General features: G+C 39.0%; 1 protein-coding gene and 1 pseudogene across 7 annotated transcripts in view; one reads left to right on the top strand and one right to left on the bottom strand.

Moving 5' to 3' along the window:
• Positions 1-19,364, bottom strand: part of KLHL32 (kelch like family member 32) — a 121,651-nt gene extending 102,287 nt beyond the window's left edge. For 5 of the 7 annotated variants that reach the window (XR_010997138.1, XM_068184098.1, XM_068184103.1 and 2 more), the window contains exon 1: positions 19,230-19,364. The gene's annotated coding sequence lies outside the window, so the exon portion shown is untranslated. Of the gene's footprint in view, positions 1-10,609; positions 10,704-19,229 lie in introns of all 7 variants that reach the window. The other 2 variants (XM_068184099.1, XM_068184102.1) reach the window with 1 other exon arrangement.
• On the top strand, positions 4,598-23,661 carry LOC137470014 (kinesin-like protein KIF11-A; annotated as a pseudogene).
• Positions 23,662-24,337: the final 676 nt, after the last annotated feature.

Genomic DNA, 24,337 nt, shown 5'->3' with positions numbered 1-24,337 from the left:
ATTTGCTTCCAGGATGTGTGCACACAGTTTCACTTATTTAATTTGTAAAAAGATAACAGTTTTATTTAACTGTAGTAACACACCTTCATGCACTATCATCTTAGCTTTTCAGAGCACTCACTGTTGCTGTCATTTAAGCTATGATACTAATTACTCACCTGCTCAAAGGAGTAGGACATAACTTCCAGCAGATTCATTAATCATGGCTGGGAGAACAATATTACAACTTGATCCTGATTTCATTGAAGAAATCTCAGCTCATGGCAGAAGACTGGACTAGATGACCTTCAAGGGTCTCTTCCAACCTAAACTATTCTATATTTCTACGAACTTATTTTCTCATCTTTCTGAAAGATAGGCAACAAATATGCAAAGCAATCTCAAAATGAAGTATCTAATCCATACACTGAGTTCACTGTTGTTATAAGGGACAAGCCAAAAAGGTCTCTGGTCAGTTTTAAGGCATTCTGCTGCTGGCATAAATCAAAATCTTTGTCACTTTGCAAAACTATGCTTTCAAGATTTTTCCTCTAGACCTCATAAAAAGGAAATAAAAAGACAAAGCAACTTCAGTAATTTGTAACTGCATGTTATTTTGCAATTTGATATGCATTTTCATTGGATTAAAAAAAAACAAAGAACCCTGTTCTTCAAGTCTAAACTTATTTTTTTAGAAAATTTGTCAAGTTTGTTGCAAAATCATAGAATGGTTTAGGCTGTAAGAGACTTTCAAGATCATCTAGGTCCCAAGCACCTGCCAGGGACAGGGACACCACTCTCTAGACCAGTTTGCTCAGGGACCCATCCAACCGGGTCTTGAACATTTTCAGGCAACCAGAATTCTTCTGGGGAACCTGTTCCAGTGCTTCACCACCCTCTGAGTAAAGAATTTCTTCCTAACATCTAAACTAAACCTGCTGTCTTGCAGTTTTAAACCTTTTGTCCCTTGTACTTTGTCCTGTCACTACATGCTCTTCTAAGAAGCCCCTCTCCCACCTTCTTACAAGCCCCGTTTAGGTATTGGAAGGCTGCTAGAAAGTCTCCCTGGAGCTTTGTCTTCTCATTGCTGAACAACACCAGCTCTCAGCCTGTCTTCATAGGAAAGGTGCTCCATCCTTCTAATCATGTTTGTGGCCCTCCTCTGGCTCTGCTCTAATAGGTCCACAAATGTGGATGGCTTCTCTAAATCAAGTCAGAATGTTCTATAAAGGAATGTAACAGAAATTTAACTAGAAAGATCATAATTATTTCTCCTGATAACTCTAGAAACAAACATGGAAAGTGACATACAATAGCAAGGTGTGGTCAGAAATGGTGTCAACTTCACCAGGGCCTCACTCACATAAGTCTTAGATTTTTAAATTTCACAACCATCAAGATGCTTTTATTGAACACAACAATTATTCTTTTCTAGAGTATTAAGAGTCAAAAATCCATAAACATGTTTTTGAAATTACTTCATATCTGCATATAGACTACACCAGATAAGAATATACAGTACTGTAGTCTACAATCTTGACAATTGGGCTACATGAACTTTTCATATCTATGAACAAAACATTAAAAAAATATTAAAATATAAGAAAAGTGTGATTTCTTATTAAAGTCTTGCATAATTGAGGCAATCAGTTATGTGTCTACATGGCATGTCCAGTGAACAACTATTTATATATTTCAATAAAGTCACAGAGAGTTTATACATCTCTATGGGACCTGCAGTAGCTGATCAACTTTCTCTGTGAAACAGCATTCATGAAGTTAAAAGTAAAAGACAGTTAAGTAAACATGTACTTTCTAAGAATGGCCTTCAGTAGCCACAGGGTGGCAGAACTATATTTCAATATAACTTGTACTTTCAGGACAGTGACAGTATGTCAAAGAGTGGGTTTTCCCTCCCTTACAGCATAATTACAATAACATAAAATACTTGTTCTGTGTCCAGTGGGTGCTTTCAAAGCCAGGAATCAGAGGGGAAAAAAATGTCTGTACATAAAAGTACAACTACACAGCAGTTCTATAAACATCAAAACACTGCAACAGGTTACTGACCTCCATGTTTCTATTTTGAAAAAATATTCAAGTCATAGAGTAACTGACCACTAAAATTGATTTCACCCTGTACAGAATCAAAGAATCACAGAATGGACTGGGTTTGAAGGGGCCTTAAAGATCATCTAGTTCCAACCCACCCTCCCATGAGCAGGGTCCACTAGAACAAAGTCCCATTCAACCTGACCTTGAACACTTTCAGGATTGGAGCATCCACAGTTTCTCTGGGCAACCTGTTCCAGTACCTCTTGGCCCTTCGAATAAAGAATTGCTCCCTGGCATCTAACCTAAACCCTGTAAAACCATTCCCCTTCTCCTATCATTACCTGCCTGTGTAAGTCAGTCTCCCTCCTTTTTTATAAGGCCCCTTACTCTAAGGCCACTGTGCGGCCAGATTCCAAGTTGTCCTCCAGGTTGAACAATCCCAACTGTTTCAGCCTGTCTCTGCAAGAAAGGTGCTCCAGCCCTTTGACCATGTTTGTGATCTTTCCCTGGACTCTTTCTAACAAGTCACCATTCCTTGTGTTGAGGACCCCAGAACTAGACACATAATTGCCTTATGGACTTTTCCTCCACTCTTCAATGTAAGAGAACAAAGATATTTGCAAACACCTTTCTGTTAAGAGAAATGGGCATCAAAAGATTTCTGACAGCTTTAAGCAAATTGGGCAGTGTGATTCACCTTGATAATGAAACACATTTTGATGAGGCCAAGAGGGTCTTGATGAGGTCAAGTGGGAAAGACATAGGAAGAGGAAAAAAAAACCAGCATGGAGGAAGCTGGTGATGAACACCGGCTACAGTTATTTCCTGGGTTTCCTCTTTTGCAAAGGGGAAGGGGAAAGAGTGGAATACTACACAATCCTAAAATCAGATTAATATCTGAGAAAACAGAGTAGAAAGCATGTATTTTTCTACAGTGCAATCGTAGGAAGAGAAGCTAGAGGTGATCAGGGAATCATTCTAATTGCTGGACAAGAAGGCTGAATGCTCAGGAGATCAGACTGTGAAAGCACACAGAATAAAGACAAAGAGACAAGGGCAGGGAAGATCCTGGGCTAAAACATATGTGTGTGACAAAACCATCATATTGAGAATAAAGCAAATAAAAGAATCAATGTCTATTAAAGTCCATTCTGTCTAGATTTTAGACTAGAAATCAAGATCACCAAGTCTTGCACCTTTTCGTGTGGAGAAATAGCTGCAGAACATTTGCTTTCCCTTTCTGCTGACTGTGTGGATTATAGTGAATAATTCCTAACAGTTTACTTATCTTACTGCTAATGGTTCCAATCATGTTGCTCTTCCATTCACTTGGTACAGCTCTTCAAGATTTTTTAGTTTACCTTTGAGAAAGTGTGAAAGGGTTACACGCTCATGAAACTCAGAATGCTGGAAAAGGCAAAAAGCTATGTGCTCCAATACCAAAACTGAAGTTCCCTACAATCAGCTTGCTACAAGAAAAGGCACAGGTATTCCAAAGTCCATCACTTCTTAAACATGAATGTTTGAACTCCCTTAGGGCCCTTTTTCTACACTTAAATTGCATCAAAACTTCTAAAAGCCTGGCTAATGCCATTCCAGCATAAACTCTTGTATTACAAGGATGCCTGCATTACTGTTTAGCTTTAAGGTGCTTCAAGTATAAAAGGAATTTCTACACATACCTTTTCATAATTGACTTAGAAGTTTAAGTAGGAGTGACAGGACCTGAAGTCAGCTAGAATTCAGAAGTAAATCCATCTAATTTAGACCTTTTCCTTACAACAAACTCAGATCAATTTAAGCACTTCTTTACTGAAAAGATATATTTGATTTAAGCATTAAATAATTTTACATCAAAAGAGAAAATCAAAACTAATTAGATGACCAGAATAAATAAGATCTACAGAAAAATTCTGTTTGTGGGTGAGAAACAGTGGGAGAAAGTGGAAAGGGTTGCCTGCCTCCAAGTTCTGTTACACACTGCAATCACAAAAGCCATAAGCAGTGAAGCCTGCACAGTCATCTCTGCTTCTAGCTCTTTACCTTGTTATACAATGCCTTCTACAGATTAAAAAAAAAAAAAAAAAAACCAAAAAAAAAAAAAACAACCCAACCAAACAAAAAAAAAACCTTCGTATTTTAGGAAAGATAGAATTTCTATTATGTACATATTACGTTACTGTAAGACCATGATTTCTTATATTCACGACCACCAGCAACATGTTTACACAGTCACTGCTACCTCTATAACCTCAATGAGCCTAGCTAGACAAGTACACAGATAAGCCTGGTCTGGGATAGGCAAAGTGGCACTGAAGATGGCAGATGGATTTTTTGCATCCATAGACAAAAATATGCAGGAGTTTTGCTATACACACAGGACTGTACAAACCTTACCTGGACAAAGGAGAAAGCTCTTACAATACCACTAGAAGGAAAAATGCTCTCCACTCAAGAAGGATATCAATGGGCAGATTTACTTAGGCTACTGTGGCCTTCTCCCTGCTCCCTGTGAGTACAATCTGCTAGAGTGTGAGCTTTTGAAGCATTAGGACAGTTGGGAATGGTACAGTTCCTACCAGAAGAAGCTGTGGTTCATGTATCTGCTGGGAACACAAGGGAAAACATCAGGACACCTGACCACTTACACTGGTAAACAGCTGAAAGTCCTGCCCAAGCTGGTAATAAACTTAGTGGATTCTTTTTCTCCAAGGATTTAGCCAGAATCTAGATTTCATGCTAGAGTATTTTACTGAAATAGGGGATCTCCTTTTTTCTCTCATCCTTTACTCACCACATTTCATTTCTAACACAGACTTTATTCAATATTCCAGACCAGCTACCTAGAAAATATTCTGATACCAACCACTGCCATTAAAACCCAGTGTCAATACAACAAATAAAAATTCCCTCAGAGCAGAAGGGACATACCAGGTAGGGAGGAGAGGTGACAGGAAATACAGTCTAAAAAAACTCACAGTGAAGATGCATATGATATATTTGTAGTATGAGTCATAACTTTGACAATGTCTTTAAAAACTCAGTTTAAGGAAATACTTTTTACTAAAGTAAAATATCACTCTAATTAAGCTCTATCAAATAGGTTAATAGAGAAATATATAAGTTCTTGTTTGGAAACATCAGATTTGAATGTGCTCTATTTTCTGCTTTTCAGAGACAATCCAAGAATTCATAATTTAAATCCTTTGGGCACACACAGATTTAAAGACAGACCTAGATCTATTTTTAGGCAAATGTTACATAAATACTTCTTAGATTATTTAAACAAACAAACAAAAACTCAAAACAAAACCACAAAACAAACAAAACAAAACAAAACCTCAAACAAACCAACCAGAAGCTACATTTCAAAAGAGAAGTAAAAACCTATTTTTTTAGACAAGTGGCTGTTTAAATTCCAAAGGGCACCTATGATAGTCTATATAAAGCTAAAGTTAAGTGCTTACTTGCAGAAGTGAAGAATTTAATAATTGTATACTTCTGATTTTTTCTGTAAGTTAAATTGACATCTTGTTCTTCCTTTTATATACACGCAAGCAACTTGCAGCTTGTTGAGTCGTTGTTCTGAAGCATCTGTCACTCCCAGGACATTAAACTGGTACGTTCAGCAAGTGCCTGGGGTTTGTGAACACTCCTAGAACCAAACATCAGACAATTTGTGCAGACAGACCTACATGCCTAACTTAAGTTTGTAAATTGAATACCAGTCACTAGAGTCCCACCATATTTGAGAAAGCTAAACAGTGCCAAGCAGGAAGAAAAAAAAATTTAAAAAGGCATTTGTTTCCTTGTTTCTAAAATAACATTTATTTTAATTTTAAGGGCAATAATTACCTTGTTAAAAACCACTAAGTGCTACAAATAGCTACTTATAATTCAAGTTAAAACATTGTTTATTCTATAACTTAATGGGCACAAATTAACAGAGATGGAATTCCTGTTGAAAGCTAGAAAATGCTATTTACTGTGAGGAATTGTTAAACATAGAACAGCTTGCCCAGGGAGCATGTGGAGTCTTCATTCATAGAGATATTCAAAACACCTCTGGACACTATCCTGGACAATCTGATCTAGCTGATCCTTCTTAAATAGAGGGCTTTGACTAAATTATGTCAAGAGGTCCTTTCCAACCTCGACAATTCTGTGCTTTGTGCAATTCTCTGTGGTACAGCTGAGAAGACTACGAATGTACTGCATTGCACGCAAGAGCATATTAGTCCCATACGACCTATTTACACCACATTCCTATCTTCTTGAAGACATTTTATCTCATAAAAGGAAACAGAAGGGGCAAAAGGGGGAAATTCTGTCAAAACCATAGCAAATACACATGCCTCCAGATGTCTGCTATGTGTCCAAGTAGGGCACATTTATGAGTTTGTCTTTTCCATTTATTGGAACTGCCTAGAAATCCTTTAAACTCCTGTCTAGAAATAATACCAATTCAAACCAAATGTATGTAGTACTAAATACTTCTTTTGTCATGAGCAAGTAGTTTTTCTTTTTTGTTTTTTTTTTTTTTTTTTTTTTTTTTTAGGATAGGAAAATTTGGTAGCAATATATGTGCAACTACTGTTCATATGAAGTTTGATGATTATTTCACTTGATAACCAAAAATAATATTTTTTGAGCAATATACGCATGCACTTTATAAAATTTTTTTCCCAATTAACTCAAATAAGACTTGAATTCAGTTGATAATATACAAAAATTTACTGTTATTTCAGACCCTGTAGAGTATCTAAGCCATCTTTCTGGCGTGATGAGAAAGATGACATAGGACACACAGGACATTCAGTCCCTTCTGCATCAGTATCGCAAGTGGCACTATACATTCCTGTTCCAGAGAGTAAGCTGAGCCCTGAATGACTCCTGACAAAGAGCAAAAGAATTTATTTTCTTTAACTAAATTTCAGTGAGGGTATTTTCAAAGTTTTCCAACAGATGGTCATCAGCTAAAAAAAAAAATCCAAGCATCCAATTTAAAGCATCTTGAATAAATTTTGAACAATCAATAAAATTTTTGCTTTTAAATATAATGCTTCTGATAATCAAAAGACAACAAACTGGAATGTATCAGAATTGAGTTGCACTAAGAAGTCTTCTGGAAAGATAATTCTGCTAACTATTGATGTCTGGGAAAGCCACTGCTCCTAGAGGCCACAGTGGACATCTCTATCAAAACGACACTGCCAGGTAGAGAAGAAAATCAAAACAAAAGGAAACCATGAATTATCAAAGGGACAACAGTGGCCAATTACTGTTACTATCATATCCCAGAAAAGAATTATCAAAGGGACAACAGTGGCCAATTACTGTTACTATCATATCCCAGAAAACAATGAATATTTTCCTGGATGTGGTAGCAACAAAACTCTACAAGAGAGCCTTTATGTGAGGCTCTTCCTCCAAATCTCTTCTTCATGGACATGTGTAAGGCCAAAATAGTCCTTTCATTCCTAAAAATGTTATTAAAGTACTCAAAGAAGTCAAAGCTCTAACTAAAATTGAAAGGTCCACAAACATTTTAGCAGAGCATGGCATTACCAAGATTGTATTACACAGGTTTGGGTGGGGAGGTTCACTTCAGTGTTGGCTGGTTTGGCAGTTTTTGGTAGTGGAAGAGCACTTTCATCAAACAATTAATTTGACTAGATCTTATGTTGTTAATTGGTTTAACTGTGCACTTTATCTACAAGATCGCACATTAGCATTTTAAATTATTTAAAAGACATTAAATATTGCTGGTACCAGCAGGAGGAGATTAACTTCTTAATAATCACTCTTGTTTGAGAGTAAAGCATTTGATTCCAGCTGCTATGAACTTTTAAACAAGCAAAAGCAATATTTGCTGACATAAAAGGGACAACCAATTCCACAAAAGAATGGTGATAAAATTAAACTGCCTATGTCCAACAAAACAATATTATTTTATACTGGACACTTGGCAAAATTTTAAAAAGTTAATTTGCTCGGGAGAAATCTGAATTGCTGTATTTTCCTATATTATTTTGACTTATATGCTGTATCAGAACACTTCCACATTATTTTTAGTCCAGCTACTTTTTCATTAATTTAGATTCCCAGCCTCTAACCCATGTGGAAGCTATCTAGGTTGCTTTTACATTTGGACCACACAGCAAATAATAAAATTTAAATACATTACTGTTAGTACACCTCTAGGAGAATCAATGGGACAGCAGGATCCCTAATATCACCTGAGTTTCTAAATCAAAATTAGACACAGACTGATTTAGGAAGGAAAATGCTAACTCAGGCTCTCACACTAGAGAATAGTTTTGTTGCAATCACAGGTTAGCCATGGTCAGAAAATAAACACATTTTAAGGTACAAAATAGCCAAAATAAACCATTCATGGTGGTTTCCTTCCCTGTCACCAAATGTATCTCCTGGAATAAAACTGTACCTGAAGCTCTCACCTCACAAAAAAAGAATAAAGTTTATAGGGCTGAAGATTACTGAGAGAATCTGGAAAACATAATCTAACACCAGGCTTATGACTCCTACTGGGGAATGTCTGAATAAATGTGATTACTGATGTCTGGGAACTGACTTTTAGACTTTGAATTCTTGAGAATGACAATGATAAGATTAAAAGGTATTCAATGACATAACAAGTAGAAGCTATTCATCAGTGTCTTGAGCTGGGAACAGAGACATACTGGCCCAAAAAATGCTGACTGGCATAAAGATGGCCTGAAGCACCCACTCCTTCCCTCCAATGGCCGAGCCCAAGGATACTGCAGATACATCCAAGGACTAAGAGGATAATTAAATTGTGCTTGATTTCTCTTTACCAAATGGCATACACACTAGAAGCTGGATTTGAATCAGAGAATTAGCATGGGACAGACTGCTCCTCACCTTGCCAAGGAACCGAGCCATTGCATTGTACATGATCCAGCACTCTAAGCACACATTCACTGCTTCTTTTCCATCTTTGGACAGTAAGGTGCTGAATGCAGCCAAGAATTGCAGGACTACTTCAGCCAGGTTTATTCATTTACCTTAGTTATTCAACACTACAGTCACCCCCATCTAATCAGGAGACAACTGATCTCAAATAAATAAATAAATAAATAAATAAAGTCTGAAAGATCTTTCCCCACCTTGAAAGCACTTTAACCTGTAGATCTGACAGTATTGTCAGTCACTGAGCATATAGAAGTTCTTGCATCACCACTAGGACTGGCTTCACCACTAGCTTGCTCTCAGGCTAACTCTTGGTTATATTTGAAAAACAGATGCAAGGTTTTCTTCCTTCTGTATTTATGCCAATTTCAAGATAACCAAATAAAGGCTTTTGCCACCCATTTTCAGGAGAGTAAGAGCACAATCTGCACACTAACTAGAACTAAAAGCTATCTATGAAATTCCTTTAGTAAGTGCTACTGGCAATACAAACCTTCTCAAAGATGAATCAAAGTCTGATGCAGCAATACTATTAGGATTCAATAGTTTCCTCAACTTATTACCATGTAAGTGTGGTCTTTGAAGTCTATTTCTCACAGAGAGAGAGAATAAAATTTCTGAATCTGGACTGGAGTTTACTGACCTGCAATTCCCAAGGGATCACCACCTCACCTGCATTCAACATAGCCCAATGCTGAGACCTGCAGACATACAAGTAATTTCTAAACACATTACTCACACAAAATACTACACCACAACTAGTGTTCCTACATATTTTCTAATTTGTTCAGAGCTTAGTGGGTATCTCTACACAGTATAGTTAGCTTGTATGCCCTAATGGCATTTTATGTAGAAGGTTTCATCTCTTCTGTAAAACACATTTCTTTTTCCTACCATCAAAGTCACAAAGACATTTGAGCTACTAATAAAATTTCCCTGCCTACCTGGCACCAGTGGAACCCTACATGCAAGAGATTCTCTGTGAAGACCCTAAGATTGCTGAAGACACATTTCCATTCCACACAGGGAATAACTAAGAAAAAGGTTCAGCCTTAGCCATGATTTTTATTACCATTTCATCAGCTCCATTCCAAGTCTGATCCAGTCTATTTTTTAAAGCTATAGATTCTTTGGTATATTGCTGCGGTTGCACGAAAACGACAAAAAAAAAATTGCAAAAAAGTCAGTATGAGTTATCAGCTACTAAGATACTCAGATATTACTCAATCACAAAAACTATGTGTCAGTATAAAATAAAAGCAGAATATTGAGTTTGGGGTTTGGTACCATTTAACTACTTAAAAAAAACCATAAATGGATCCTTCAGCTACCCAACTGGAAAAGTCCTATTGCCTACCTATTTCTTTATACTGTAATGTAAAACTCAAAAAATCCCAAGAACACAAAATAATAAGGAAAATAACTTCCCTGTAGTAGGTAATAATCTCATTAAGTACTAAAAGAAGAGCCTTCCTCGTGGGAAAAGGCTTGTTAGGGGATTTTTGAAATAATTATTTTCTTTAGCCAACTACAGCATTTTAAGCGACTGCAAGATTGTTAACACTCAGAAACAGGTAGCAAATGTTATAGAAAATATCTTGGGGTGATACAAAAGACTCACAGCAGTACTGAATGCAGCTGAAGATTTTCACCCTTCTCTGAGGCTGGAGTTGGATAAAATCATTTGCCCTTCTTTTCTTTAGATTTTCTAAAGACTGAAAACAGGAGAACATGAAATGTTACTGAAATTTATCCCAGGTTCATAAACAATGTTTTTCAGTATTTGAAAATTACTTGCTTCTTTTGTTCACAGTCTCTTCTGCCTTTGCAAAGAATGAATAACAGCCCATCTTTTATTTGTTTTCAGTTTCTCACAGAACCAGTTTGTTATGACTGCTCTTTCCTACACAAAAGCTGGTCAGGGTTTCCAAACACCCTTCTGTTTATTTATGGCAAGCTGCAGTGTAAACATTTGCTTACTACAAATCAGTGCCAGAAATTGCTAAATAAACCCACTGTTTTAACACCTTTTACCCCCAACTATATGAAGGAAAACTAAACACAGTCCACATGCCTTTCTCTAGTCTGCATATATTCATCACAGGTCAAAGCAACTTTCTCTTCTTTCAAGACAGAATGGGTACAAGTTCAGCAGCAGTGCTGGCTTCTATACTCCCTTCTTTTGCCTGACCTGGTTTAAGAGTGTAAGAAAGACTTCTGTAGGGCTGCTTTTTAATTTTTAGGGGGAGGTTTTTTATTTTTTCTTAAAGCTCTAAGAGACATGCTGGTGATCCAGTCCCCAATAGCCCTTCACAAACAGTGATGCCAGCAAAGCACATGAGCAACAAGCTGCAGCAGGAGGGCAGAGGGATCAGGAGTACCTCAAGCCAGTTCAGCTGCAGAACATCTTGTGTCAAAACGAGATGCATAAGGTGTCATAAACCCATTAGATGGAATTTTCTGGTTTGGTTCTTCTGACAGCTTTCAAATGTGTGCAACAGAGATAAAGAGATGGAAAATAATCTTAGCTGACAACAGATAGAGGGGCTTTTTTTTCCTTTTCAAATAGAAGGTTCTGAATTTACAGCTGAAGATTTTCTTCAACCATTCCCTAGCCCTCCTTAGTCTGAGACACAACTTTTCTTTACTTGGAGAAAGATTTCTGTTTCAAGGAAAAATGCCTAAAATTAAGATATTAAATAACTTTAATCTCTGGTCTTTAATTAGGAGCAGAAGTTGAATTATAGAAGGGACAGGTGTTTAAACTTCTGTGCCTTCTCCAGCTCTAAGCAAAAGAAACACTTCTGTTCACACTTTTTTCTTTCCTCCCACAGATTATACCAACTAGCTCAGAAATAAACCAAACAAAACAAAACAACAACAACAAAGTCACAAAATCCCAAACAAACAGCAGAATACCACCCTTCTCTCTTATATCTTTAGATCCCTGTAGCTATATCATCACTTTTTTTTTTCCTTCTCCTTTTATTTGTTCAGGGCTTGATCTGGTTTGCTATGGGCTACTTGGTGATCACACAGTAACCTCCCTCACTACCAGGGCCAAAGAATAAATATATCAGGAACTAGAGACACAGCCTATGAAAATTCACTCCTTGGGTTTCCCACAACAATTTTCAACACACAAAGACAGGACAAAATGTAGAAACATAATGTGTAATTCACAGAATCAACCTATGTCACTGAAGATGTTTTGACTCCCCTTCCCCTGCATGCCCCATGCTCTGCCACATATTATTGCCTCAGTGCACAAGTAGCACTTGTGTTGCCACTGGTGTCATGGTACAAACCCATACTGACATCCTACAACAGTGCCTACAACCAGACAAAATGCAGGCACTTGCTCTACTCCTCCAACTCTGCAGTACATGCAGAGGGAGGTGGAAAGCTGGAGGTATTTATGTCTTAAACTCCTACAAATTACAACTGACAAGGTTCTGCTACTAGAGCCTTAACTCTCTTCACCTACCCAGCAACACCACTAAAAATCAATGCAAGTCCATAGTGCAAGAGTTAATTCTAATTAGCAAAGACAGTAAATTCAAACAGCCTGTCTAGCAGCTTTCCAGCCTTTAAGGTAGTTGCACTACAGTGAATTGGGAATCCTGGGGAAATGTGAATAGCTGTAAGGAATATAAACTCCACTAATTTTGTGTAAGACTTGTTCTCATCTGCTGTCATTTGCATCCCAATATGTGAAGCATGGAATCTGATGCCATTATGCATGATGGACCTGATCAAAAGGTCTTTAAAGAAGTTGAATAAATCTAATAAAAAGAAAACAAATAAACAAACAAACAGAAATGGCATAATTCAAACTGAATACATACTTGAGGACCCAGTCACACTGGTCCAGGAGAGCTTCCTCCTTTATTAGGTAGCCAGCCCCAGCTACTGAAATACTTTGGAGATTGACTTGTTCTCTAATGCTGAATTCCTACTTCTCTTTCACCTCCATTCATAGTTATCCTCCCTAAGTAAGCAAGCAAAGCATACCTAGTTCTTCTATTTACATTTTGGCAACATGTAAGCTTCTGCAATTCTGCGAGTGTGTTTGGAGGACAGAGCCACATATATGAAATACAAATGGACAAGACTTCACTTGCATTGACATCATTCAATTTCCTACACACTTTCCCTACAAGCAATTCCCTACACTTTTCCTTACTTTCCCTTTTGCATTTAAATGCAAAAGTCACCACAGACCGCAAGAAATGCCTAGTGCACTTTAATGTAACCTCACAGAGGACAGGGAGCCCAGTGCAGCAGGGGGATGGCACGCTCTTCAGTGCACTCCACAGTGCTGATGCACTAAGACCCTGCCAAAAGGAGTTCTGCTCCCTTCCTGTTTGTTGTCTGAGTTTTCTACAGAAACAGAAAAAGTGAAAAAAAGGAAGTTCAGCTAAGGAACACACCAAACTCACAAAACAGGTACTTTTATCCCCACAAGAAGGCAGCACGTCAGTTCAGCCTTGCTCTTGAGACTTCTATTTTCATCTCCACAGTTCACTCCAGTCAAAGTCCCAGCTCTGTTCTGAAAACATCACCTCAGTTCTTTTTTTTTTTTTTCGTTGTTCTATGCAACTAAATATAGGTCACTGACTGAAAGGGGGCTTTCAAAACTAACAGAGAAAAGGCAAAAAGCACAGAAGATGTATCCCCTCAAAAGGAGAACCTTCTTCTTATTGTTTTAAAGACATAATTTAAAAATCTGTATTAGATCAGGAAAAGAACTAGAATTAAAAACGCTGTCTTATGAATGTAGTTGCTGGGGAAAAAAACCAATAAGACCAATTTTAGAAAACTTCAAAAATAAACCTGGAAAATATACATTCCACATATCCTGATGACATTTCTTCAACCACAGGTTTTTATCTGTTTTGTCTTGATAGGCCAGGTAGAGGCACAGTTTAGCTTACAAAGGGCAGCAGCCCTTTTACTTTATTTGACCCGAAGTGAAATCTGATGGAAAATGTTTCAGACATAATGAGGCCATAAGCTTGCTCACATCTTCTTCAAAATTTGTTATTGATCTAAGCAATGTTGTTTTCACTTAAGCAAACACTTTAAAAAACAAACAAATCATACAGAACTGAAATCAAGCCTTAAGAACAGTGCAGAAATGGACCTCCATCACTCTGAGGTATGATACCTTCAAAACAAAAACCCCCTGTAATCCAAACTAGTAAATCCATCTGGTTTCTCAGTGAAGACTAGAATGAAAGGTTATTCTGGAGGCACAAGGGGTTAAAAAAAATTGAAGAGTTTAGACTACTGAGGGGAAAAAAAATTTAAGAGTTTAGACTGAGGGGAAGAATCCTCGATTTTAAGATCCATCCTAAACAATAACAGCACTCAGGAAAAACACAAAAGTAAATTAGGCGCCAACATTACAACATTTATCCTGTCAAATACCACCACTATATGTATCATTCCTGTCAGGAAAAACAAAGACAGATGGTTGTAGAAAAAGACACTCTTGAGAACAACCTTAACTTTCACATACTGACGAATCAAAATATTTACAATATTTATCCCCCTACAAAGCTCATTCCCTACAATTAAAGCTCTTCTAAACTGCCACAGCATATTGCTATGGAAATTTTGGCAGAACAAATTCCTAATTTACATAACTGTTGAGAGTAGTCACCTAACTTTGAGGGGAAAAAAAATCATGCATTCTCAAGTATTACTGATGTCCTGAAGCCTCTGATTTATTTCACTCATAATTGTTTACATATTTCATTGCTTTCTCATCACAGGGAAATATCCAACTGTCAATACCAAGGTAAATAGCTTCCAACTGGCACGAGTGTGACTGGAATTTGCACAGCATTCACTACTGGAATGTCACTTTCTGAAACAGCATCTTTCTTGTCTCAAGCCAAAGGAGAGCTGTATTTTGAAGATCTAGCAGTGTATGTAGGTGCATAAAGACTCCTTGGTACTGGCCCAGTTCCCACAAGCTATCTGCCCTGAGTGACTTCACGGCCACTAACAGCAAGGAGCACAAAAGGTTTCCTAATTCAGGTAACTCGTCTGTGAAAATTCCTGCCCCAGAAAGGAAGATGAACATTGCAGGTCCACAGCAAGCTCAGCAATGGACTTCAGTGTTGAATCTTAGCTTAGTCCAAATTTTTCTATAGTTTAAATGCAATTAAAATACATCTGATAAATTTTGACAGAACATTTTTCTAGAATCTAGAACACAGACTAGCACCTGCCCAGAACCTGCCACAGCTCCTTTCTGGCCTACATGAGGCATTTCCCTTTCTATAAAGGTCAGGCAGATTCAGGGTGGCTGATCCACATGGGAACACCCAGAACCAGGAGTTTCAAAGCTCTCCTGGTCTCCCAGTTTAAACTGTCAAACTCCAACAGAATTGCTTCATTTTCTTCTCTTGAAGCTACCTACCAGAGTAGCCTCTAGTCCCTGAAATTTCTTCAAGCTTAGCAGGAATGCCCATCAAAAATGGTCTCCTAAGTATGTTTCTTCTCAATGTGAAGGTTCTAACTGTTCAAAGCCCAAAATTCATTCAGGGGTAAAACCCACACATTAGACAAAATTTTTTAAAAGTAAAAATAATTAAAACAATTACAAGACCCTGTGAAGGGTTTCTACTCTTTCAGCAATCATAATTTGATAGTAAAACTTCAAAAATCTCTTGGAAATAAAAGCATCCTATCTACAAGCACAGAGCCATGCAATATAGTATGCACACAGAATGCCAGCGCATGAGACCTCATTTTATTTCATAAGCAGACAAAAAGCTATCAAAGTCAGAACACAAAAGTGAGAGGTTAGAAGTCACTATGTCAAGGATCCTGTCTTTCACTACTAAGTATAAGCATCAGATAATTCAAGAAATTTGAGGGCATATACTACTTCTACCAGTTAGTAATATGAGGGTGGTTTTTTTTGGTTTTTTTTTTTTTTTTTTTTTTGTGTGTGTGGGGAATAAACTGTAAAAATATTTAAAATTATGTTTCTAAAAATTCAATAATTTCTTAGGAAAATCTTGTAATTTTTAGCCTTTTGGCTAAAATTTGTTCTTCTATTTCCAAAGAAGAGAAATAGAAAAAATTCTAAAGTAAGATTCCATCCACTTCCTGCAATCAAGGTAGTCAGAGTAATTGAAGTTCTAAGAGCAGAGAACACACTGGCAAGTATGATATGAAAGTTTGGATGAGTAATATGAAGGATAACATTTTTTATTAATAAAAGAATTAAAATGAGAGAAATATGTGGTTGCTCTAGTTAAGTATAATTAAACTGATGATATTTTTGTTTTGCTAGTTTTTCCCAATAACTGTCATCTGTTCTCACACAAGTGATTAAATTAATTTAATTTTTCACTTAATCTAATTCCTACTTCTAGTTCAATTTATAATCATCACTTCCCCATGCTAGTGTGGCATTAAATTACTGTCATTCTTGACCATTAAGCACATCATGTTCCAGTCAACAGTATCGATCAGAAACAACACGGCAATGCCATGAATTTCTTATTGAATACATTATTTTTTGCTGCTTTGTAGAAGCTGATCATTAGTGTCAGAAGCTGTTACACCAATTTCTGACTTTTCAGGCAAAAGAAAAATATTCTGAATCAAAAATAGACAACAAAAAAGTATTTTTTTAATGAACACAGCATTTTCTCTGTTCAAATTGCACTTACTTTACTTTCTAAGTGCCCACTGAAGAAATGACCCATGCAAGTATAAAATTCCATCAGCTACTGATCTTCTAACCATACTTCTCCTTACTGTAAAATCAAAAATTATTGCTCCCCTTAACAAAAAGAAAGTAAAAAAAAAAACCAAAAAAAAAACAAAATCGCCTCCCCTGATGCTACTCAAATTTCTTTGTATGGTCAAATTCAAATCCTGGGTCAAATTCGCTTACACAATTGGCAATACACAAACTTTTCAAAAGAAGTTGCCATCTTAAACACAGTTGCTCATGTCCTGTCTTAAAGAGAAGACAAGACTGAAGAAAGATTACAGCTCCACTAGAAGATCAGTGGGGATCTCATTGCCTTGTCCAAGGCAAGATTTTACACTATTTGTTCAGAGTCAGTTTGAAGCACAGTTACTTCCAAGCTCACTTTCATAAAAATATATCCATAAATTAAATTTCTGCATGGTCATTTTTACTTGTAAAATATTCCATTTTTTTTCTGACAGTAAAAACAGCGGTTAATCTCATCTTCTGTGTGGCTTGTGCTGAGCTACAAAGTGTTAAATAAAGATTACTTCAATTTCCATATTAAAATTCTCTTGCCTAACAGCATTTTCTCTCACTTAGAATTGAATGAAAGGTATACCTGCCAGTCTAACTGGACCATTTTCAAAGAAACCCCAAGGCAACTTCTTTCCCTCTTGAGATATTAGGAGTACAATCTTTGCCCCATCTGCCAATTTAATATCTGCCCAAATGTACATTTTCTCCATGCATGCCTATACAAAAATTAACAGGGGCCTTTTGTTGCTTGTATGTACAGTATAACACAATATTTTTATAAACATTGTAGACACCTAAAAATTTAAAATCTTGTGTTTAAGAGATGTTAATTGGTACAACTGCATTATTTTTAGTGTCCTACTAATCAAGAACTTATTATTCTCTAACAGTTTCTGAGAATACCCATACCTAGCGTAGTACTTTGTACATAATAACTGTAAAGTGCTTTACAGATGCTGTCAAATTATTCACAGTCTGAAAAACAGACAAAAAGATTAAAGGAGTTTTTCCGGAATACTTTCAAAGTAAAGAAAAAATTTCTCTGTAATCATTGGTGAACTTGAATAACAAGGAGATGTGGCTGAGAAGCTATATATGGGTGGCTTTTTAAGCATCTGTGGTAACTGTATTACTTATTCAGCACATCACTGGATTTCTGTAGGATCTATTTAAACAACAAATACGGTTTTCGGATAAAAACTCTGAAGAACTGAACACGCCTCAGCGGTCTTGCTCCTGTCAACTGCTTTACGGAGGCAGATCCCAGAATCAACAGGAATTGGCAGGGCTCCAGTAATCCCTTACCCTATGTGCTACAGTTAACAGGATTGCGGCCTCTGGGTCTGCTCCTGGTCTTTGCACGACTGAACAAATGCTGCCATGAACATTTACTCAAACAAGACTAACCCCAACTTTCTTTTGAAACGTTTGTAAGATATTTTCCTAGCCCTACAAAACTGGAAAAATTCATGACAAGCTTTAAAAACTATAGTCACGCAATTTGCTATGATCAACGTCTGTAGTTTATTTCCCCGTGGTAAGACTTAAACCATAATTCTATTTCTTTCACATTTCATTGCGGTCTCTGGTGCCAAGCACGCTGCTTCCCAGTGTTTGGTGCGACAGCTATGGATCAGCTGTCACTCCGACCCCGCCAGAGCCCGCTCAGACAAGCCGGGCTCGCTCCACGGGCGGAATCCACCCTGCACCGACGGCCTGGGAGAGCGGCAGCAATGAGCTGAGCAATCTGCAACCTGCGGCATCGCGGGGACCCGCGCTTCTTCGGTAGAATTGCTCCAGATCGACCAAACTGGAAATTTCCTGCCGGGAACCAAATCTTTCCCCACCATCAGCTACCACCACCTGAGCAGCACCTTTTCAATTGCGAGGGCTGCAGATACAATGCTCCAGCAATCAGATCATTCGCAGCTGTGAGCTCTCGCATATTTAAACGCCAGAGAGGAGAAAAAAGCTTGTTTTTATCAGTCAAACGAGTAGCTTCAAGTGCCGGTTCGCGAGAGCGCAGCTCGCACCGAGTAACGAGCCGCCTTGCAGCGCCCGTGTCGCGGCGGCAGAGCCATGTTTCACGGAGCCGCCGCCAGCCGAGCACCTGGAGCACGTCCCCACACAACCCCGCGGGGAGCGGGACTCACGGCGTCCCGGAGCCACCCCGGGCTCAGGCTCATCCTCCCCTCACCGCCGCTCCTCGCCGCCTCCTACGCGGAGCCGAGGGCCAGCGGGAGCGCTGCTCGGTGCCCGGGGGCGCCCCGGCGGCTGGAGCTGCCGCTTGACCCGTCTCCCTGGCAACAGAGACACTCGCCCTCGCCGCCCCCTCTTCCCCATCAGAGCCCCCCTTCCCCACCGCAGCGGTGCTGAGCGGCCGGGGCCGCAGGGCACGACCGGCGGCCGCCCCCCGCCCCGGTCCCGGTTAGGTAACACGGGCGGCGAGGCGCCGCCTCGGGCCCGGCCGCTCGCTCACCTCGGGCAGGTGCCGGGGCCGCGCACGGCGGTGGCGGCGCCGCCTCTCCGCCCCGCTCCGCTCCGACGGCAGCGGGGGGACGAGCTGCGGGCAAGCAGCTCCCGCGCCGCAGAGCCGCCGTCCCGGCTGTGCCGCTCCGGTGCCCGAGCAGGAGGAGCTTCCCCGCCCCGCCCAGCGCGCAGCGGCGGCCCGGGAGGGCCGCACCTGCCGGAGGAGGAGGAGGCGGAGGCGGAGGCGGGTCGGGCAGGGCCGCGGGGTCCCCGCGCCGGGTGTCGGCCGCGCCCGGGGCGGTGGAAGGCCGGCACCGCAGCCCGCGGTGCCCCCAGGAGGTGAGGGCTGCCGCGCTGCTCATCCGCCGGGGCCACGGCCCTGCGGGAGGGCTGGAGGGAATAGGCCTGGTGGAGCGAGCCCTTTAAGTAGCGCTAAGTTTGTAGGAAGAGCACCTGAGAGGCGGGATAACCACGGGGACGGCGGGGTCAGGAGGGCTGTTAGGGGGGCATTTGGGAAGAAGGACTTTAGGACAAGAGATACGGCTGGAAAGGATGAGGCTTCTGCAGGGTCAGGACCAGAGCGCTACATCCCAGGATATTGATGCATCACTGCTTTATCATCCTGTTATGGGGTTTAATGTGATTTTAAAAAATCTTATATGTGAAAGTGATGAGGATCATCCATCTGATATACAAGTGTGTATTTTTCCAAATGCCATCTTTGCAGGGACACAGGACCCAGCTCTGAAGTGAGGCTCAGTAACAATGCTATCCTTTCAGCCTCACCTCATTAAACTGAGAAGTGGTGGGAACTTTTCTTTCTGCACCCTCTAACTGATCCCATGGTTGTGAAGAACATTCAGGTGAATTAATAAATCTAATGATTAGTGATCCATTAATAATCAGCAAGACTGGAATGTGCTTTAATATATAGGAGAAAATATTATTTTGAGAATTGCACAGAGCACCTCTACTTTTGAGCAGTTTTCATCTTGCTACTGGATTTTCTTAGGAGTTTAGTTTCTATTTTCTGATCTGTGAAGTTAATACAAAAACAGTAGATCCTAAAAATCTCTGCCTCCATCTCCAACATACCTCCATATTAAATTTTACATACATGCTGCTTTAGAGGAGTTCAAGTCTTTGTCACCTTGTCAAGGTGGCAATCCCTTAAGACAATTTTACAGCATGTGGGCCTTCAGTTAAGCCTACTGACAGAAGAGTTATTTTGTGGTTAGGTGTTTGTGAAAGGTATCTAGAAATACCCCTATTTCTCATCTGCAGAGCACACCGTAACAACTGGAAAGTTGGTTCAGAAAGTGCACCAGCTGCAGTATATGGAGTGTTTTGGGTAGAAATGCAAAGCTTCCCTGAGTCAAGGGTTAAGCAGCTTGGTGCTTATACAGTGCAATACCAGGCAGAGGCCCATTTTTGTTACAAAACAGAGGCATAAAGACAAGGCCAGTGCTTCACTAGAATCAGTTAATTCACGTGCAACACAAAACTGTTATGGCTACAGTACCTTTCCTTGATTGCATCCAAGTGGGCTTCAAATATCCCCAGAGAGATACCTCCCTAGGCAGCCTCTTATAGGACTCTACCACTTTCAATGTAAAGTTCTTCCTCTTGTTGAGGCGGAACTTCTTGTGTTTTGGTTTATGGTTACTGCTCCTTGTCCTGTTGCTGGACATCACTGAAAGGAGTCTGGCAATGCATCATATTAAATATTAGAAAGAAGTCACAGAGATTGACAATGATTTTTATTCTTTTTTTTTTTTTTTAATTCTCTGTTCTGGAAATACATAATGAATTCATAATCCTAGCTCTAGAGAAAGACTACAGCTGTTCGATGATCCCATACACAAGACACATGTAAATGTGAAAGGCTCCAAAGAAATACCAGAAACACAACAAAATTGAAGCCTACCAGATCTTGGAAAAAGGTGCAGCAAAAAGAACTATTGCAACTACTTACATGAATGCATATTCCAGTTGATCCTGTTTTTCCTCTACCATTTGTATGAAAGTAACTTGAGATGGACAAGAGCTTGTTAGAACTGGGAATACAAACTTGCATGAGGTAAAAACACTTCCGTTTGGGGCAGTTGATAAAAGAGTTTATGAAGCTGGAAATAACCAAGTAATCTATCCTGAACCATTAAAGAGTTAATGCTGCTGTTGTGGAAGAAAACACAGAAGACATCCCAAGAGGATTCTTCAAGACTCTAAGAGAACAAGAAGGACTCCAGTAATAACCAGAGTTTCTCCCACATCTAAAAATCCCAAGGGAAAACAGAATACAGTGGAGTAGGCTCACAGAGCAAAGAACGTGATGAAACCTTAAGCTAACCAGCAGCTGCCAAAAGGATCTGTTATTGAGGAAGATACTGAAGAGATTAAGCACCTGAAAGGAGACCTCACTGCTGCAAATGAGTAAAATGGAATCTACATTTTCATTTTCATTGAAAATTCATGTAGCCCTTAAAGGAAAGCTGACAGTTTGGGAATAACAAGTTACAGAGTATATTGAGATAATGAGCACCATGAAAAAAGTAGTGAAAACAATCACTAAACCATTCACAATTAATAAAAGCAATGAAACAATGAAAACAAATCTGCAATTCAAGGAGAAATAACTGAAATGAAGCACAGACAGATCTGCAAGAAACCAAGATTTCTCTAACTGAGAAAGAATATATGGTTTCAGTTCTGAATACACAAAAACTTTGGTCAGTACTGTTAATACTGTTAATAGCCATTTGGTCAGTACTGTTAATATAAATCATGTATCTAAGCAAAGCTGTATCATAAGAGAGCTGTTGATCATCACAGTGCTATCATCCAAACAGATTTGCAGGAGAAATTAATGTTCTGGTCAATAAAGTACAAGATTCAGTTAGTGAAAACTATCTGAAGTAGCAACAGATGTTGACATCTTATGCATATTTTATAGGTGTCCTCCTATCTATCAGTTGTTCAGCAGATAATGTATTTGCCTTAGTTGTATCAGGGTCTTTTACCTTTGTTAAAAAATTGCTGACCACTGAACTTTCTCAAATGTCTGAAAATGTGTAACAAAATAGGACTGTGCCATTTGCTAGTAAAGCTGAGCCATTCAAGTTGACTGAGAAGAAAATATCTGGATCAGGAGGAGCATTAAATATCTTGACAGCAATGGTAGAAATTGTCCTGGAACTAAGCTTTTTGTTTCAGAATAACATAAGGAAATTTTCTGGTTGATGAGATTGAGGACCATAAAAAAAATTAGTATCTTCTTAGGAGATCTTTGTCTCACTCTGAAAAAATTACAGAAACAGACAGTGTTTTTTTTTCTCTGATGCAAAGTACTGTGGGAATTTAAGAGAAGTGGAAATGGAAAGTGTGTATATACAAAGAATGCAAATGAATTAGTGTCCTCACTTCAAAACCAGCTGAATGTGTTGGCACAGGAAATGCAGAAGAACTCTAGCTTGTATACTGTCAAAAAATGCAAGTTTGATGACTTCCATCACTGCTGGGCAAGAAAATGTTTATCTGGAAACTACTGACCTAGCCAATAGTAAAACTTCTGCTTCAAAACAAATTTGTTGCATCTCTGGATGATTTCTTTCCAAAGCTCAAGGATATAATTAGTAGTTTATGGCCATATGTTTCATGGACATGAAAGAAAATGCTGGTGGAATCCATAGTCTGTTCTCAGCAACTTCTTAGCAATCTAACAAATGCACCTCAGGATACGGGTAAATGGAGGGAATTTAAAACTGCTCAAATAGTCAGCTTTATAGATCACTAACACTCCTTCTTCAGCAACAAGAACAGCAGCTTCAGTGTTTACAGTAGAGAACAGAAGGTTTATGATTGAGATCTGTATTTTTTACTGGATATTTTGTTTTGCATTAGGATTGCAGTAGACGCAGTTTGAAACTACTGCACTGTAAGAATATATCCTACATTTTATTATATGCATATCAAGAATACAAATAGTTGTGTTCAAAGATCCTTGACATACTGTTGGAACTAAAACAAACTAATTGCCAATTTTAAAAGCATTGGAATTCACCCATGAGAGCTACAAACCAATAGCCTATATTGACCTCAAAAAAGGAGAGAGTATGTCTTGATGCTGCCAGCTAGGTCCAGGGTCCACATCCCTGCTCTCATTTAGAGGCCTGCCTGAAGGACTCCTAAAAAATGTCTTCTTATCAATTTCCAGTTTGTGCTCACTAAAAGCCAGTCAATAAGTAAGAGCTTATTCAATGAATGGAAATGTCCTATGGCAATCGAAACCTGGGAGCTAGACAGCAAGCAATTCTGTGTAATGGGGAGATGAAATGGATTTATGTATTATATACAACTTCTCTCAAGAGCAACAGTGAATTATGACTTGCAGCATTTACTGTTAAAGAGACTGAAAAATTATCATTAAATATATGATATTTAAGATTTTGTCAAGATCTTTTACTCTCTCTCTCTAAAAGCTTATATTGCCACAAATATGCTCTCTTATATAGTTTTTAGAAGACTGACTTCAGAGATTGGCATCAGTGTAATTTTTTTATCCCTGCAACATATGGCAGTCTTCCCTGCTGCCAAAACATGGCCATGTTTCAGCTCAGGGTACAGCTGGCTTGAACTTAAAACTGAGACTGCTTTCAAACATAAATACAGAATTTTGTGTTACCCCTTCAGACACTATGAAGAAAAGTAAATATAACATTTCTGTCGCTGGAACCTTTATGAACCCTACAGTGCCTTGGGGTTCCAGTGACTCTAGAAAGTATTTTTTCCTTCTAGTTTGTTGATAACATCTAAAATGATTAACAGTCACTGTGTCAGGATCATGTATCACTCAGCGATCCGTACTGAAAACTTCTGCAGTTCAGATTCCAGTTTGGGTTCTTAAAATTCTCATCTTATGGTGATTTATGATGCGTTCCCCACATAGCCACAAGTTACAGCAATCTCTGATCACATGCAATCAATGTTTGTGTAAACCTTCTGTTCAGAGGTTTTTTTACAACTCATCTGTACTCAACCCATCATTTCCTCTTACAGTGCTCTTCCTGAGTTGCAAAGCTGAATGCAAATCTGCTGTACTGGTGGCGCATGTTATCTCAA

Source organism: Anomalospiza imberbis, chromosome 3 (genome assembly GCF_031753505.1).
Source record: "Anomalospiza imberbis isolate Cuckoo-Finch-1a 21T00152 chromosome 3, ASM3175350v1, whole genome shotgun sequence".
Lineage (NCBI taxonomy): Eukaryota > Metazoa > Chordata > Aves > Passeriformes > Viduidae > Anomalospiza > Anomalospiza imberbis.
This window is presented reverse-complemented; position numbering and strand designations above follow the sequence as displayed.